At 50.6% G+C, this 9578-nt stretch overlaps 1 protein-coding gene across 1 annotated transcript in view; it reads right to left on the reverse strand.

Annotated features, from left to right (window-relative positions):
• Positions 1 to 1932, reverse strand: part of CMKLR1 (chemerin chemokine-like receptor 1) — a 42704-nt gene extending 40772 nt beyond the window's left edge. Inside the window, exon 1 of the mRNA XM_080940839.1 lies at positions 1723 to 1932. The gene's annotated coding sequence lies outside the window, so the exon portion shown is untranslated. The remainder of the gene's footprint in view (positions 1 to 1722) is intronic.
• Between the last annotated feature and the right edge of the window lie 7646 nt (positions 1933 to 9578).

Consider the following 9578-nt stretch of genomic DNA (forward strand, 5'->3'; position numbering starts at 1 on the left):
GTCAGCCTTGCCATTGACAGAAGCCAGAACCACAGACCCTCTTGGAAAGGGGAAGGAGGGAGAGAAAAAGAGAAACCGAGGCTTTTTTAAAGACACAGCAAACACAAGACCTCCTCCCCCACTTCCTCATGTGTGATCCCAGACCTGTGACCTGCCCTCTCTGAGCCACAGAAATATCACATCAAACTCTCAAGAAGCCACTCCAGGGTCACTGTAGGTGGTAATTATCTGTGCCTGGCTCCCTAGTCTTAAATGTCTTAGGACAGAAACAGATGGAGAGTTATGCTTTCAACAGAGAGTGTGGTCAAAGGGTCTTCCATATGCAAAGAATTTTTTTAGATATTAAAAAAACCATAAACACGAGGGGGTCAGATTTACACAGAAGAGTCAGAGACAGCAAGTGAGCCACAGACCAAGTATTTCAGCATCGATGACGGTACACAGAAGCCACCAGATGACTCAGTGGGTGAGAAATGGCTTAATTTGTCAGCGTGAGAGAGTTCAATACCTAGAACCCACATAAGAAGACCATACAGTATGGTACATACTTATAATCCCAGTGCTGGGGAGGCAGAGGCAGGAAGAGCCATAGGGCTCCCTGGCCAGTCAGCTTAGCCTAGTGAGGGTCCCAGCGAGAGACCCTGCCTCAGCAAATAGAGAGCTGCAGGTAGAGGTGTCTCAGGCACGAGGCAGCCCTAGTGTTGGGGAAGCTCCAAGGCTGTCCCCCCCCCATGCCACACCATAAACAGCATCAGCAGAGAGAAAGCACCATGACAAGACATCTCATATTTCTTTAAAAAGGGTAATGAGGGGCTGCAGTGATGGCGCGGTGGTTAAAAGTACCAGCTGTCCTTCTGAAGACCCAGGTTCAGTTCCCAGCAGTGACATGGTGGTTTCACCAGCATCTGTTACACCAGCTCTAGAGGAAGTCGGTCCCCTTGTCTCCTGGACCTGCTCTCACATGTACAGACCCACATAGATACTGGTGCGTGTATATGTAGTTACAAGTAAATTTTTTGAGACAGGGCTTCTCCGTGTAGCCCTGGCCGTCCTGGAACTCACTCTGTAGACCAGACTGACCTCGAACTCACAGAGATCCTCCTGCCGCTGTCTCCCAGATGCTGGGATTAAAGGTTTGCACCACCTTGCCCAGTGTAAACTTATTACTTTTTTAATAACTAAAAGCCAGTGCCCAGGCTTCCTAAAACGGCTACTTGTGGGTCTGTGCGAGATCTTGACAAGGCTTATGACAGTCAGAGAGTGACAGAAAAAGACACCCCACGTGCTCCCTCTTCGTGCACATCTGGAGAGTCGTCTATGGGGATGTACCCCCAGGACCAACACACAAAGCAAAACTATCCCACAAAGTGCTCGCTGCAGCGCCGGTCACTCGGAATAATAAAAGCAAAAAGAAAAGTGACCTGACAGCAGTTATGTGCCCCAAGTCCACCTTTGCCAGTAGCTGTCCTCTGGGGAGCACGGACAGCCTGAAGGAGGTGGTCTGTGCCTAGGCACAAGTCAGCTTCGAGCTGGGTTCAGGGAAGGATCCGTTCTCACGGATGATCTGTGACAGCCACGCTGGTTTTCACAAACACCAGCGTCGCTCTTCTGGTCTGATCCTACGCTAGAAACTTTTCCTTTGACACTCACGGGAGAGGAGCTCCGGTCCCTGCCAGCGCGCCCCTTCCCGCCCTCTGCAGGACTCAAAGCCAAGTTCTGTACCTTCTATCCAGTCTTCCCCTTGGGCTCCTGTGGCTTCAGGGTTTAGGGACTCTCTTTCGCCTGGTCAGACGGTTGTTCTGGTAGTGGCTGTTTGCTTGGAAGCATTTCTTCCATCCACAGATTAAGTCTGAGCCCCGCGGAGCACAACCTCCAGCAACATCCTAAGAGCCTCGCTCTGTCCGGTGTTCTGTGTGAGACGCGGACAGAACTCAGCCTGAGAAAACAGCTGGAGCCTGGAGAGGAGGGAGGAGCAGGAAGCAGCCTGGGGAGGGCGTGGGCGCCAGCTGTGTGGAGTGGGGGCCGCTAGCGGAGGCTGTGCCTGGCGGCCGGCTGGGCTCCTGGGTGGTAGCGGCCCACTAGGGGTGACCCGCCCCTTGGCTGGGCGCACAGCTGGAGCCGCAAATGGAGCCTTGAAACCACCAGTTGGCTGGGGAAGTCACTCTTGACGAACCTGAAGACCCACCAGCATCTGGTTCTCTCTGCACATTCTAGGAATGATAGCAAGCCCTACGGCCCTTTGTCTGATATTCCCTACCTCTGAGTACCATCCTGCCCCTGGTGTGGCCACATGGCTTCCAGGACGGATTGCTCTGGGTTCCCACATCACAGCAAGCAGCGACGGGCACCGTGCTTCCTGCTGGCTGCAGTGCATCTTGCTTGGACTGGGAACCTTGGGCGGCTTTCTTCCCTAGTCTGTCCCCAACACCTGATACAGTGCCTCCTTTACATATTCACCAACAGCAACAGGATCGCTGAAGCAGCAAACAACCAGGCAGTGTACTGGGCACTCAGTACATAATCTTCACAGTGCTAGGCACTTGGTGCTAGATCCTCCTTTCAGCAGTGGTGGACAGGTATTTTTATTACCCATGTTTATTGGGAAGGAAATTGGGGCACAGAAAGGTTAAGTTTCTTGCCCAACACTACCCAGCTAGGAAATGGCAGAGCTGGAGCCCGACCAGGGCTAGATCCCAGTCCTTGGCCTCCAGAAGGAAGACACACGGTCACTGATGTGTGTGATGCCGTTGAGAATGTCATGCGTCACCATGCCTGCTGCAACATGGGCAGGAGAGTAGCTCACCCATGGCGGACCAAGATGCTGAGGCCACGGACAGCCAGCTCAGGCTCACAGCCGAGACCAAGCTGAAGTCTGTCAAGGCTGGAAGTCCTGCTGCCTAAAACGACTTACAGGTGAGGAGAGAAGAAAGAAGGGAAGGGAGCAGGAGGGGAGGTAATGGGAAAAGAGGGAGGCGAGAGAAGAGGGAGGGGAAGAAAGGGGGAGGGGAAGAAGAGGGAGGGGGAGGAAAAGAGAGAAGAGGGAGGAGGAGGGGAAGAAAGGGAGAGAGGAAGGAGAGAAGAGGGAGGGGGAGGGGAAGAAAGGGAGAGAGGAAGGAGAGAAGAGGGAGGGGGAGGGGAAGAAGAGGGAGGGGGAGGAAAAGAGAGAAGAGGGAGGGGGAGGGGAAGAAAGGGAGAGAGGAAGGAGAGAAGAGGGAGGGGAGGGGAAGAAAGGGGGAGGGGAAAGAGAGAAGAAAGAGGGGGAGGGGAAGAAAGGGGAGGAGAATGGAGGGAGGGGAAGGAGGATAGGCAGAGAGAAAGAGAGGAGAGATAAAGACAGGAGAAGAATGGAGGGAGGATAAAGAGGAGGAGAGAGAGGGGGAGGGGAGAACACAGACAAAGACAGGAGGAAGAACCTTCTCAGCCCAGCCTCAAAGTCATAGACAATTGGACCGTATCTCTCACCGCCTGTCTGTGTCTTTGCAGCTACAGCTGGACACCCAAGACTGCTTAGTTCACATGCAGGAGTTAATGTAGGTCTGGGTTCTGGAGGTGGGAAGCGGCCCGGAAGCTGGTGTCTAGTGGGCTTCCTGCTGCCTGTGGTGGGAAACAGGGGGTGAAGCCACACAGGAGCTGGGAGGAGAGGGCTGAGGTCTGCCTGTCACCCTGTCAGAACACTAAGACAGAATCATCTCTTAAAGGCCCCACCCCTCCTTACCGTAGCATGGGATGGAGTCCCCAGAAGCCACACAGTGGGGACAATTTCAAACCACCAGGCTGCCGGACCCCTCGGAGCACTACGTGTCATTCCCAATCAGTCAGCAACATTATCACACAGAAGGCAGAGCTGCCCTGACCTTTCCATTCCCCAGATAACTGCTTGAACCAGAGTGGTTAAGTCATTTCCCCAGGGTCACACAGTACCCTAGAGGACCAGCCTGTCTAAATCCACACCTCTCCCTTCACCTCTGCTTGTTCAAAAAGTAGATGACATACTCCCAATGCACACAATGTATACAGTGTAACTGTTACAATGTATACATTGTAACTGTATACAATGTATACAGTTGTATGCAGTGACACAATGTATATATCACCATTCTGGAAGAGGCAGTGAGGAAACACTGGACCACAGCAAGAACAAACCCCAGACTCCAAATGCTGTGAAGCTCATGTGGAGCTTCGATGGCTCCGCCCTTCAAGACTCACCGACTGTGACACACTGAGACACTCTTCACCCGCTTCTCTTGCTTCCTCTCCCTGTCTACAGCATCTCCAACATCTCAGCGTCTCCAGCGTAACCCAGGACTCACCTTCATGAAATGGCCCCCCCGACGCAGGACACCCCTAACACACACCCTTTACCCAAGCTTCTTCTCCTCCATGACAGTCAGAACCACACGTCCAATGCTGCCAAATTCTGCTGCCTTCTTGGGATGGAGCCCGGGCCTCTCCCTGAGTTACATTTTGGTAAGCTTTGAATTGTTGATGCTTTCCTTTGCTGAATACGTTTTTGCTTTGCTTTGGAACCCTAAGATTCTTGAAGAATTGCTGGTTTACAAGGCGGAAGCTTAGCTGGGTGGGGTCTTGCCCTGAGGGCACTCCCTTTATTCCATTAGAGGGCTCAGCTCCTGGAGCACGGAACACAGCTCCAACAATACACTCATCAAACTGTAGGCTTGTGATTTGTTTTGCCCGGCTTGCGTATTTTCATTGTAGTTCTGCATAATATAATCACTGATAACCCCAGGACACGGTCACTACCAGGCCGTCTCCAAAACTCTGCCAGTGAAATTATTCCAACACTCTACAGGCAGATTCTTGGGATAAGAGCAACAAACAAACAAGAACAAGAAACAACAAAAACAAAAAGCAAACAAAAGTCAGCCACATATTCTTTGCCAAACTATCACAAGAACGACCTCTAACCCAGCTGCTAATATGGCTCCCCTCGGAAACCTCCCAAGCTGGGTCTCCACAGCGCCCTTGGCGCTATAATCTTCCACATTCCTAATCCGACGCCCGTTAAATTTTGTTTAACTAAGCTTACAACCACTTGCTTAGTCCAAAGTCCCAAACTTCCACATTCCCCAGAAGTCCCCACAGTCACGCCGGTCACCACAACAGCTCACTCCTTGGTATCACCTTCCGTCTCACTGTTCCAAAGCTGTGAAGAGACACCATGACCAGGCGACTTACAAGAGAAAGCATTTAATTTGGGGGTCACCGTTCCTGGGAGGGCAAGGCCTTCCGGAGGGAGAGGAGACCAGCTGGAGCCGAAACTGGTGAGGAGCTGCAAAGGCTGAGACAGACGTGGTCCTGGTGTTGGTATTGCGGATGCCGTGGGGGCAGATGCCATTTCTATCCCCGTGTTAGAAGCACAGAGACTGAAGTCAGTTCCCCAGTGGCACACAGCCACATGTGAAGGATTCTGCAAAAGCCCAGATGGTCCCAGGCCCTGTCCCCAGGAACCCAGAGCAGAGCCGGCACCGCCCCTAGGAGCCGACAGGCTAGAGGGGACCCTAAAAGCTACTTTAAAATGGAAATCATGAGCGAACTGAGGCCAGAACACAAGAGGAAATGGCAAGATCAACTTAATCGATGTCCGATTCGTCGATGTTCGAAGTCTACCTGTGAGTCAGCTTTGATCTGTGTCCTCAGAAACAGAAAAGTGCAAAATCACACAGATGCGGTGAATCCTGTAGCCCTCATCGGAGCACAGGCGCACCTACGCTTTTAAAGCCTTTTCTATTCGTGTGTAAGAACATACGTATGCTGCTGACGTGAGGGGCATTTGGAAGTTCTGTGACGTGCAGTGTGGTTCCCAAATGCCAGCCACTCCAGAACCTTCAAAGGCTACAGACAAACTATCCTGGCCCCTGGCCTTTTGGTCCCCACTCAAAGCAGGCATGAGCCAGAGGCTTTTCCGTGTATTTTACAAAGAGGCTCTGTGTAGCTTTTATGTGGGTCATTTAAAAAAATTTAAAAACTTTGAAAGCATGAAGTGTCCTCGTGGCAATGGGCTGCCTTTTCCTATTTTTTAAAAATTAAGCAGACCACTTCTTCGCTTGGCACAGTTAAGTTTTTTGCCTTGCTAAATAAAGGCAGAGCTCGGGAGGCGAGGGCCTTCAGGACGCTGGCCAGGAGAACACACCCCAGGGCCCACCTACCCCACCCAGACTTCGCGCAGCCTGCTGGAAGAACTAATTAAACAGTAGTCCAGCCATTGAGAAAGCCTGCTCCCCACTCCACCTTCCCTCCTTCCTTCTACCTGAGCTGAAGGGGCAAGGTTGGCAGCAGGAAGCCCAGAATCCTAATTAGAGCATGGGTTCAAATCCTGCCCCACAACATTGTTTAGCTGTGTTACTCAGGCAAATGACTTCACCTCTCTGGGCCAGAGTTCCTTTGTGGAGGTGTGTGATGCTTTGCATGTGCTTGGCCCGGGGAGTGGCACTATTAGAAGGTGTGGCCTTGTTGAAGGAAGTGTGTCACTCAGGGGCTGGGCTTGGAGACCCTCCCCCTAGCTGCCTGAGGATTTTCAGTCTGTTCCTGGCTTCCTTTGGATGAAGGTGTAGAATTCTCAGCTCCTCCTGCACCATGCCTGCCTGGATGCTGCCATGTTCCTGCTTTGATACTGGACTGAACATCTGAACCTGTAAGCCAGCCCCAATTAAACATCTTTTATAAAACTTGCATTGGTCACGGTGTCTACTCACAGCAATAAAACCCTGACTAAGACAAGGTGATAATAAAAGCAAGCAAGCCGTGGACTGTAGTAACTGCTAGGGTGATGGGCCATGGCAGAGAGGTTTATACACTGCACACATTTCTTAGCATAGCCCCGGAAGTCGAGAGGCCCCAGATCAAGTGCTGGGTCCTCTGAGGGCCATCTTCCCATAGATGTCTAGCTTCTCTCTATGACTTCATGGAACATAGTGTTAAAGGAACTCTCTGGGGGCCCCTTTATAACAGCACTAATTCGAGTTTCAGGACTCCAGCCTTAAGACCTACCCTCAAAGTCTCCCTTGTGAGCAACACAAATTTAGACTTGCGTCTCATAAGAACCCCCACCAGCCATGACTGGGCTGTGTGGTCTTACAGACGGACATAGGGAGCTTCTGTTGGCTTCCTTGGGACCACTGGGAGAGCCAGAACCACAAGAATTTGGATAGGTGAGGAGCCAACCCCCATCTAGACCAACACAGCCACTGGGGACCAGCAGCACAATTCCTGTAACCCCAGATTAGGAGTTCATGGGTTAGCCTAGGCTGCCTGGTGAAGTGCTGTCTTGACACAATCAACTGTACACCTAGTTTTCCCAGGCTAACTTGTTTCCAGATAGACTCAAAGAATCCAGGTTCCTAGCTAAGACTACCTACCCCACCTCTGTCTCTGCCTCTTAACACTGGGGTCTCATGTGCCTGATGCCCATGTTCAGCCTTTTACACAGGTCCTTGGGGGGGTTGTTTGTTTGTCTATTTATTGTTGTTTTGGTTTGTTGGTTGATTTGGTTTCTGGTTGGAAGTTTAGGTAGTCATGTGAGTGGATTTATGAATGGATGAATGGGCAGGTGGGTAGATGAATGGGTGGCTGCGTAGATGAATGGATGGATGGATGGATGGATGGATGGATGGGTGTATGGATAGATGATGGATGGATGGATGGATGGATGGATGGGTGTATGGATAGATGATGGATGGATGGATGGATGGATGTGTGGGTGTATGGATAGATGATGGATGGATGGATGGGTATGCAGCTAATTTTGTCAGCTTGACACAAGCTGGAGTCATCTGAGAGGAGGGAGCCTCAATTGAGAAAATGCCTCCATTAAGATTGGGCTGTATGCAAGCCTGTTAATGATTGATATGGGAGGGCCCAGCCCATTGTGGGTGGAGCCATCCCTGGGCTGGTGGTCCTGGGTTCTATAAGAAAGCAGGCTGAGCAAGCCAGGGGAAGGAAGTCAGTAAGCAGCACCCTCCATGGCCTCTGCATCAGCTCCTGCCTCCAGGCTCCTGCCCTGCCTTTGATGAGCTATAATAAGTGAAACAAATTCTTTCCTCCCTATTTGGTCATGATCTTTATCATAGCAAAAGAAACCCTAACTAAGACAGTGGATGTATATGGATGGATGGATGGGTGGGTGGGTGGGTGGATGGATGGATGGGTGGGTGGGCGGATGGATGGATGGATGGGTGGATGGATGGATGGGTGGGTGGATGGATGGGTGGGTGGGCGGATGGATGGATGGATGGGTGGGTGGGCGGATGGATGGATGGATATGGGTAGATGAGTTGGCTAGTGGGTGGATGAAGAGTAGATAGATGTGTGTGTGTGCATTGTGTGTGTAGGTAATAAGTGGATAGATAGGTTATGAATGGGTAGATGGTAGATGAATGGATGGGTGGGTGGATGGATAGATAAATAAGTGGATGGTTAGATGGCTGGCTAGGTAAAAGGATGAGTAGACAGATTGGTAGATGGATGGGTGAATGGAGTGAATACATATTAAATAAATCAATAACAGCAGGGGACAGCTGCCTGTGGTGATCAGGGCATTTCCTATATGATCAGCCCTCATCCACCCATACATCAATCCACCCATCCATCCATTCATGACATTTCCTATATGATTAGCAACCACTATTCCAGCATTTAGGAGTAAACTTGTCAAAATACCTCTTGTCACTATAATGCAAGAAACAAATACATGTTGCAGACAAGAATGAGCCCCACCTGGTGTTGAAGGTGCCTACTGTCTGCAGGAAAGAGTGTGCACCTCAGCACCTGTGACCGTGATCCGTGAGATAAGCAAGCTCCCTGCAGAAAGTGACTCTGCTGGGGCTTCCTCACTCCCTATCCAGCAGAAAAGAAATAAAACTGCATCTCTCAGTTCTGGGACTTCACGGGGCCAGTTCCTCTGCCTGGAGGAGGCTGTGGTTAGCCTGCATTGTCTCCTTCTGTCACAATGTAGCACAGCTGAGCCCAGCCCAGCCAGAAAACTTAAAACCAGAGCTGAGCTCGGAAGGAAGGATCATTAAAGAAGATTCTTTTGTAAACAGCAGCACCAAGGGGGGCCACCTTCAGTGGTGGGTTGATGGAGGAGGCTCTGAGGCCAGGAATCTTTCAGCACTGGCTCAGGTTGTACATCTACTAACCTTATTCCGAGCAAGCCACCAGATTGATGCACCAAGATTCTTTAGTGGAGGGCTGGGGTACTACCGGTAGCAGAGTGCTTGCCCAGTGTCATCCCTGCTGTGACTTCCACCCCACCTCAAAGACTGATTCATGGAGATGTATTCACAATAGAATCCTATTCTCATATTAGAAAATATTACTCATCTATTATCCGATATACCAGTCATAGCAAAGACTCCAGAAATGATGTGATTAATGACACACATTAGTAAAAATCATGGCTGCATTGTTCTTTGTGTCCCAGCTCCATTCCTCTGGGAAATATAAAGTCAAATCTCAGAACCGTGCCTCAGATTACCCTGGAGAACTCACAAAAAATAAAATAAAATAGCTCCAAAGGATGCATCCAAAAAAAAAAAAAAAAAAAAAAAACCAGAAAAGAC

This window comes from Micromys minutus (assembly GCF_963924665.1).
Source record: "Micromys minutus genome assembly, chromosome: 29".
Lineage (NCBI taxonomy): Eukaryota > Metazoa > Chordata > Mammalia > Rodentia > Muridae > Micromys > Micromys minutus.